Raw genomic sequence first — 9,477 nt, forward strand, 5'->3', positions numbered from 1 at the left:
TGAGTAAGCAGAGGTTTTATTAACTCTTCATCCCAGCTCTGTCTTTCTTCCCTGGCAGACAAGATCGCCTACACAGAGCAATTAAGAATTCCAGTACTTGACTTCTTTGGCTTTCTGTGTTCTCATATACAAAACATGGAAATGAGCCAGGCAGTGGGTAGTTCATGCTTAGCTACTAATCCTAGCTACTCAAGAGGCCGAGATCTGAGGATCATGTTTTGAAACCAGCCTGGGCACAAAAGTCCATGAATTTCTTATTTCCAATAAACCCAGTGGAAAGTCAGAAGTGGAACTGTGGCTCAACTGTGAGAGTACCAACCTTGAGCCATAAAGCTAAGGGGCAACACCCAAGGCAAAAGAAAAAAAAAAGAGAAAAGAAAAATATTGATTACCTTGATGAGAGGATTAACATAACATCTGAAATACAGTGGTGCTTGGAGAAGCCTAGCTCTTCTTCCTCTTCCTCTTTTTGTCTGCTTTGGGTCACTCTTCAAACAGTGGTTGCCTATTTAGGTCTCTCCCTTTCTCCCCTGCCTGTAGGCAGAGAGACCTGTGCTGCAGAAAAGGCCTTTCAAGGCACTGACTTCCTCCCATGCAAACACCAGCAAAGCTACAGCACCAGCATCCCAGCCATCCTTCTCTATCCTTCCTACTCCCCAAAGACTGGAAGATCAGAATGTGTAGCTTCTCTGAGACTGTAGGGGCTCTGAGCTGTCACCTAGACTTTGGGAAGCCCATAGAGAGACAAAAAGATGGTAGAGGCTTGGGGTCAAGGGAAGAGGATTGGACTTGAGGGTCTGATTCCCCCCCACACACACCCCTGCTTTGACTCTATCTCTCCTTAGCAATGTCCTTAGCCCTAGGCATCTTGAAAATGGAGATGGTTACACATTTGTCTTACAAACTGATGGCGAGTTTCAAAGAGAATAAATGGGTCTGACTGAGTTTCTGCAGGTCCCCTTCATGGATCCAGTCTGCTAACATTAAACTAAGACAGCATTCACTAACGTCCTTGGAGAAGCTTTTGGTGGAGTTCAGTCCTAAATATTTAGAACTCTCTCCATTCTGGACAAGTAGCAATTTTTTTTTTTGCAATGCCCTCATTTTTCTTGCTCTCAACATCCTCCCAGCCAGCCCTGTAGAAACCAACTCTAGACTCAGCCTCTAATTGACTGTCCACATCCAATCATCACCAGGTCTGATGGATTTAATAAGAATAATTAGTAATTACAGAGTGCTTGCCATGTACCAGGTTCAAAGTGCTTTACACGGATCAGTGCATCTCATTCACGGAACTACTACAAGGTAGTTGCTATTATGGCCCAAGTTTCCTGATAAAGAAAACCAGGTGCCAGGAGGTTAAGTAGCTTGTGTGAGGTCACACACTGTGTGAGTGAGCCAGGCAAGCTCAGAACACTAGAGGTTGACTCTCAAGCTTCTGCACAAAACCACTTTACCAAGGCTCTTCCCTGTGCCAATGAGACACTGCGTCTGCATCCTCTTGCTGGATTCCTGCAGAATTACCTTGATGCAGGAAGGGGCCCTGGTCTCACCTCTCTACAAACCATCCTCCACACAGCTGCCAGCCAGCTCTTTCTAAAAGACAGCCTTGGTCAAGTCACACTTGGTTAAAGGTTTCTCAAGGATTCTCCATTTTCCACAGAATTAAGTCCAGGCCCCTCTAACTGATCCATAAATCCCCAAACAATGCAGTTCCTGCCTTCTTCCCACCTGCCTTCTTCCTTCTGAACTCTGTTCATTTTCTACATAGTTATACCACCTAGCTTGAGCTCAGACCAGGCATATAATTCAAGTACTAAGGCTTGAGCAATGTCCCTTACCATTTTTTGTTTAAGATGGGTACTCTACCACTTGAACCACAGCTCCACTTCTGGCTTTTTGCCAGTTTATTGGAGATAACAGCCTCACAGATTTTCCTGCCTTGGCTTGTTTGGAACCACAATCCTCAGATATTAGCCTCCTGAGTAGCTAGGATTACAGGCAAGAGCCACTGGCACCCAGCCAAGATCCATTTTTGAGCAACTAGGGAAAGAAGCAGAGAAGGCAGAAGAGGACTAGCAAGGTGGGATTTTATGGATTTCAGGCCTATACTTGTGTCTGCCTTTCTACCTGGCAGGGCTGTGAGCTACTCAACTGCATCTTAGATACGCAGTGAGACTGAGCTGGAGAGGCTGTGGAATGAATGAATGAGTGAAGGAATGATTCACTGGCCCAGGTTGTACTGAATTCTTTCTTCAGTGCGAGGGCCACTTCTATGAGTAACCTGTAAAGAGTTACTAGGAAATACTGTATACCTTGCAAAACAAGCTCGGTGGAAGATGCAGAAATCATTGTTCCTTTAAGATACTGTCACACATAAAACGCCTCAGAACTGAGCCCCAATCAGGGGGAAGAGAGAGGAGGGAGAAGGAGCCACAGCTTCCCATGGCCCAAGACTTGAATTCCAATTCTCCACTTGAAAGGGAGACCATCACCCGCTTATCTCTGCAGCAGCCCTCAGGGTAGACCTAGGAGAGACTGACAAGGAATCTGCCAGGTGTTTTATTATTATTTTTTGCATTGGTGTGTAAATGACATCTAGCTGTCTCTCTGGCCAGAGGGAGGCTTCTGCTTAATTCAGACTCAGGAGAGATTCTCTGCACCACGGGCTGAGAGGTTCATCTAATTGTGCATGCAGATCCACATTCAGTTCTGCTTCAGGAAACTTGGCTATTTATTGTTCACCCTGTAGCCCACAAGCTGCCGCTTCTTTGGTGACACCTTCCCAGATTGTGGCTCCCAATCCTCTCTTCCAGAGTCTCTTATCATCAGACTGCATCGCCCACATACAACACACCCAAGCACAGGGTTCCTGTAACTTACAGGCTTAAGGTAACAAACACTGAAAACAAATAGCAGTCTACAATTCAATGGGTGGTCCTGGCTGGTCTCCATTGGGTCTCCTCTTGAAATCTACTTGTCACTGGCAAACTTCTACTCAACCAACTCTAATACAAAGCCTTTCCTGCCATGACAAAGCCCTTTGCCCTCTCTTCAGACACCTGTGAGTCAGCTAACCTCTATAGGTCTTACCACACATCATTCACCCTTCAGAAAACTGTCCTGGCCATGTCCTCACTGTAGTGCTGGGTCCCTGACAGAGGGCAGAAGTTGAGGGGCCCATCGAGGCCTAAGCTCAGAACTTGCACAACATCCCATCTACCCCACTGCATGGGTAAAGCAAGTCCCAGAATCCAGCCAGCATCAGTCCTGGGGTTAGGAAGCTGGGCTTTCATCTTGCAAAGAATTGTTCGTGCTGGGTGCTGGTGGCTCACACCTATAATCCTAGCTACTCAGGAGGCTGACACCTGAGGATCGCAGTTCAAAGCCAGCCCAGGCAGAAAAGTCTGTGAGACACTTATCTCCAATAAACTACTCAGAAAAAGTTAGAAATGGCACTGTGGCTCAAGTGGTAGAGCACTATCCTTGAGCAAAGGAGCCGAGGGACAATGCCCAGGCCCTGAAAAAAATTGTACTTACAGGAAGAGAAAGAATCTGGCAATTTCCATCCATCAGTGGTCTATCTTGCTGTTTCATGACTTAAGCCTATACTTGACACACGTTAGATCTGAGGCTAAAATCCAGGAATTCTGAATCCCATGTAACTATAAAGAGAAAATAGAACAACTGGTTTTTATAGGGTGGACTTTGGAGACCTCAGAACTAGTTGTCTTGTGACTCTTGCCTATTCATCATGTGACCTTGGGCAAATCATTTCCTTCTTCTAGGCTTCCTTTTCCTCTTTTGCAAAATTGAAATATGAGCAATACCAACCTTGCAAAAAATTATTGGAAAGGATCAAGTGATAAATAAACATCAAACTCTGAGCACAGTACCTGGCCTGGAGTGTACTGCTTAATAAAAGTGGCTTTTATTGTTATTGTTATTTTTAAAAAACTATTATTTTTTACCTGCCATATACTAAAAGCTATGGAATTTTCCCCTCTCACATGTTTACACTGTAAGTTCTCCCAGGGTACAGACCATAGGTACAGAAACATGCACTGCGGCCTTGTGTCTCATAGGAAACATTGAAAGCTGCATAAATATACAACAGTAGGGGGTTGTTTAAATGAATTTTAGAATATCAACCCAAAGGATTGTAACGTCATCATTAAGAATGATAGAGTGCTCCGTGTACCCACATTAAAGGTTGGACATGATGCATTGTCGGGTGGAGAGAGGCACCAAAGGGTTGGTGCTAAAGATGCAAAGTGAGACAGGCTTTGTTTTCGGGGAATGTGATTACAAGACATTTCCCCCTCTCTTCCTGGCTCTCCTAATTTCTCCACCATGAAGTCTGTTACTCAGCTGGGTACTGGTGACTCACACCTACAATCCTAGTTACTCAGGGGTCTGAGATCTGAGGATTACAGTTGGAAGCCAGCCCAGGCAGAAAAGTCCACAAGACTCTTACCTCCAATTAACCACTAAAAAAAAAAACCCAAAACAAACAAACAAAAAACAGAAGTGGAGGTATGAGTCAAGTGGTAGAGTACCAACCTTGAACAACACAAAAGCTAAGGGGCAACCCCAGGCCCTGAGTTCAAGTCCCAATACTGGCATACAAACATACAACTGAATGTTTTTAAAAGGCCCATTCTAGGTGATGGAAAGATACTTGCCTTCCCCCAACCTGGCCCTGGCTTCAGACCCTGCTGAATCATGTCCCATCCCCTTCCCCCTACCCAAACATACTTGATAGCTGTAAAAGAGATAACCTGGTAATTGAGGGTCAAATTGTTTGTTGACATGCCTGCTAAAAACAGCTGCTGTAAAAACCCCCTTTCCTGTAAAAAACAAAACCCTTCTTTCCTATAACTCAAGATTCAATCTCTGTCTAAAGAACCCCTTCCCCTGTTCCCATCCTGCCCCCTCCCAGGACAAACTGCACCAGACCCCTGCACCGCCTAACTTCACTTTCTGCCCCATTAGAGACCTCCCTTGTAAAAGAGCATGCCATTGTCTCTTCAGTTTGGCGGGAAGACTTTGTCCTCCCTCTCAGGCTTTGACCCCCACCTCCCCGAAATAAAAGTCTGTTGGTCTGTTGAGCTCGCTTTCAGCTCTTTCTTGACCCTGATAACCCTCATGACTCACTTTACTAGCATTGGGTCCTAAGAAAGGAGTGCTCAGCACATTGCTGTGTGCCAGACCTTCAACTTAGCACTGAAAGCTTCTGAGCCTGTTCATGTCAGGTGCTGGACTAGTGTCAGTGCTTCATTGAAGCTCAGTGCTTCAGAAACTGGAACAGGTACTCTATTTATTTATTTATTTATTTATTTATTTATTTATTTATTTATTTATTTATTTATTTATTTATATTGTGAAAATACTGTACAGAGGGGTTACAATTGCATGGGCAAGATAATGAGTACATTTCTTATCAAGCATTGTAGCCTCTTCCTTTGTTTCCCCTTCCCATCCCTTCCCAGCCTCCCCACCAAAGTTATAAAGTTCTTTTTCAACATGACAACTTGTACTTCTCATTGTTGCAAAGGGTCCACCTGTATCCTTATTTAAATGACTTGTTTTTCCCCTTCCCCTCCACAAATTATACCGACATCAAATACAGTGAAAGCAGGAGTTATACTGTGGGGGAGGGACATACAAAGCAACAAAGAAATAATCTTATAAATGCGTTAGAACCAATCGCATGAAAGAAAAAAAAACATTTAAATACATATCTAAGGGTTCATTTTCCTGACATCACATTATCTGACCTTTTCCGCTTGACTCATACATATACTAGATATTGCAAATAAGGGAACCCATGGGACCTATGTTTCTTTGGGCTTGGCTTACTTCACTTAATATAATTTTTTCCAAGTCTTTCCATTTCCTAACAAATGGGGCAATGTCATTCTTTCTGATGGAGGCATAGAATTCCATTGTGTATATATACATTTTCTTGATCCATTCATCTACTGAGGGGCATCTGGGTTGGTTCCATATCTTAGCTATAGTAAATAATGCTGCAATAAACATAGTTGTGCTGGTAGCTTTAGTGTGGTCTTGTTTGTAAACATTTGGGTAAATGCGCAGAAGTGGGATTGCTGGGTCATAGGGGATCTCTATGTGGAGTCTTTTGAGGAACCTCCATACTACTTTCCAAAGTGGCTGAACAAGTTTATACTCCCACCAACAATGAAGTAAGGTTCCCTTCTGTCCACATCCCCTCCAGCATCAGTTGTTATTAGAGTTCTTGATTTTAGCCATTCTAACTGGGGTGAGGTGGTATCTTAATGTTGTTTTGATTTGCATTTCTTTTATGGCTAGGGAGGTTGAGCATTTCTTCATGTGTCTATTGGCCATCCTTCTTTCTTCTTCAGAGAAGTTTCTCTTTAAGTCTTTAGCCCACTTATTTATTGGGCAGTTGTTTCTTTGAGGATTTGTTGTTGGGGAATTTAATTTTTTGAGTTCCAAGTATATTTTAGATATGAAACCCTTGTTCGTTGTATGGCTAGTGAAGATCTTCTCCCAATCTGTAGGCTTTCTATTGATCTTGCTAGCTATGTCCTTTGCCATGCAGAAGCTCTGCAACTTCATGCAATCCCATTTGTCCAACCTTTCTTTGATTTGTTGTGTTTCCGGGTCTCTATTAAGAAAAATTTGGCCTGCGCCAAGGAGACCTAGGGTTTCTCCTATTCCATCCTGTAATGTTTTCAGAGTGTCTGCTTTGAGTTCAAGGTCTTTGATCCATTTGGAGTTGATTCTGGTGCAGGGTGATATATTAGGATCTAGCTTTAGTTTTCTACATGTAGTTAACCAATTTTGCCAGTACCATTTACTAAAGAGGCTGTCTGTCTTCCATTCTATTTTTTTAGCTCCCTTATCAAAGATTAGATGGCTATAGGTTCATTTCTGGGTTTTCAATCCTATTTCATTGGTCCTGAGGTCTGTTCTTGTGCCAGTACCAAGCTGTTTTGATTACTATGGCTTTATAGTAGAGTTTGAAATTTGGTATTGATATCCCTCCAGCAGCGTTCTTTCCGTTGAGGAGTGTTTTTGCTATTCGGGGTCTTTTATTGTTCCATATGAATTTTTGGATTGCCTCTTCTATTTCCTTAAAGAATGAGGTTGGAATTTTGATAGGTATCGCACTGAATTTGTAGATAGCTTTGGGAAGTATTGCCATTTTCACGATGTTAATCTTGGAACAGGTACTCTTGATGCCCCCCCAACCCACCCCACTATCAAGTGAGGATCCCTCCATGCCCCATCCCACCACAAAGTGAGGACTTTTTTCCCTCAAGGCCCCAACACTTACTTCTTCATGTCTCTGCTTCTTACAATGCTCTGGAAGGTCCCATGAAGCCAGAGTTGGGGTAGGAGTAGAAATCTCAGCCTGTTCTCTGTAGCTGGGAGATGAAAGGAGAGGGACTGGACCCCAGTGCCCAGGCTTGCATCTTGGTCACAGCAGCAGTGGATGGGCGAAGTGCCTAGAACATCCAGGGGCAGGACTGCTTGCCCTGTCTGTCCTCATTGACCAGGGTCCAAAAGGATAGATGCCAGTCAAGAGCAGCACCGCCGGGGACAGAGACCTATGGGGGATGGTAGAGGGTGGTGAACTATTTGAAAATTAAGGATGTCCACTATAATCTTCCCCAGGAAGCCCCTCAAGCCATCAGGGAAATGAACAGTCCATTCTGGGCAGCAATGTTTCACCCTGACTCACCCAACTCCTTGGCTGCCTTAGCTCTGGGGTCTGTGAACATCACCTACTCAGGACATGGCCGTCAGGATCTCCTCTCACTGGTTGGCTAGCACCCCCCTATAGAGCTTTTTGAATCAATGCCTTCTCAATAGTAAGCAACAGCAAAATGCATATAGTCTGACCACCAACACAAGAGGTGCTTTGTCATGGTGGATCAAACAAACTCCATCAACATAGGTGGCAGTGAGGACATAGCTTCAGATGGGCTCAGGCTTCTGGTAAAACAGTGGTTGTTGCTGGTGTTGCTCAATGGCTGAGAGCTTACCCAGCATGGTAACAGGGACTGAGATAACCAAAGACAACAGGGTCTGGGGTGGCGGGGGGAGGGGAGGAAGGACTCATACACTGATTCTTAAGCTGTTTAGCTGGAGTTCTTCTCTCCTGTCTCTGCTTAGATCAATAAGGCTGTTTCCTTGGGTCCTCATAGAGAAAACTAGTAGAGAGGACACCTGCCTCTGTCATACCATGCACAGTTTTTATAAGGCCAGTATTAGGGTGTGAACTCAGGGCTTGGGTGCTGCTCCTTAGCATTTTACACTCAAGGCTGGCACTCTACTTCGTAAGCCACAGCAACCCTGCTGGCTCTCATGAACATTCCTTCTCAGTTATCAGATCTCAGACTCCTGAGTAGCTAGGATTACAGGTGTGATCCACCAGACCCAGGTCAAAATGCATGTAGTTGAGGGTATGTGCGGATGCTCTGCTGAGTGACAACACTGTTAATTATGAGGGCATTTAGGCATGGTGAAGGTCATTCTCCCACCCCTATTTGTCAACAATGAAGGCCTGCCTTCTCACCATGATTCTTTCTTCATCTCTTTTCTGTATTGGGTTAGAAACCCTGTGACACAACCATACCTTTGGAACTTTAGGACAGTTAGAATGCTTTACAAGATAGGTCATTTGTATGAGGTTCGGAGATGAATAGCCACACCTGTAATCCTAGCTGCTCAGGAGGCTGAGATCTGAGGATCCTAGTTCAAAGCCAGTCCAGGTAGTATAGACAGTGGTGGTGGGCCCTCTGGGATTGATATGAGAAAATAAAACTTCATAGTGGAACTTCTGGGCTATTTTCATGCCACTTTGGCTTTGTCTCTGATTACCTGTGGTCTTGGACACATATCCTCAATCTCTCTTGTCTTGGTATTTTCATCAGAAAAACAGGGAGATTAAGCACATGTGCCTTACAAGGTCAACACAAAGTTTAATAAGATCTTTGGTTAGAAAGGAACTTGGTAAACATTGATGGCCACTGCTACTGTGATTAAAGTTCACAAGACTGCAAAGGCTCAGAGTCTGTTCATTGGGAACAATCCGAGGTAAATATGGCATGGGTGAGTTTTGTTTTCAGACAAGTTGGCCTCCAGGGTCACGATTATGTGTTTTAACCCAGCTCCCTGCACAGTGACAGCGACATGCAGCTGGAAGAAAACTTTTCCATTATGTCCCCCAACCTTTTGTGAAGCCTGATAATTAACCTGCATACACCTGCTTCATATTCTCTGTCCATATTCCTGATCACGATTTCATAGTGCCTTCTTCCTTCTCCTCTCTGAGTAGTAACCTTCCCTTCTAGTTCCATGAGGAAAATGGAAATGCTCAGAGGGTATCTTTCTTAGGTTACCAAGACTAACAGTCTATAGAGCAGCGAGTGTGCTCTGCATGTGTCCTGTAACGTCTCACCCCTCAAATTATACCCTAGA

General features: G+C 44.2%; 1 long non-coding RNA gene across 1 annotated transcript; it reads right to left on the minus strand.

The window, feature by feature from the left end:
- Positions 1–485: 485 nt before the first annotated feature.
- LOC138817976 (uncharacterized) lies at positions 486–7,398 on the minus strand. Its single transcript, XR_011368947.1, has 3 exons — positions 7,328–7,398; positions 3,541–3,665; positions 486–534 (listed from the first exon to the last, which is right to left on the minus strand). It is a non-coding gene; the product is annotated as an uncharacterized lncRNA (long non-coding RNA).
- Between the last annotated feature and the right edge of the window lie 2,079 nt (positions 7,399–9,477).

Source organism: Dipodomys merriami, unplaced genomic scaffold (assembly GCF_024711535.1).
Source record: "Dipodomys merriami isolate MVZ:Mamm:240054 unplaced genomic scaffold, mDipMer1.0.p SCAF_71, whole genome shotgun sequence".
Lineage (NCBI taxonomy): Eukaryota > Metazoa > Chordata > Mammalia > Rodentia > Heteromyidae > Dipodomys > Dipodomys merriami.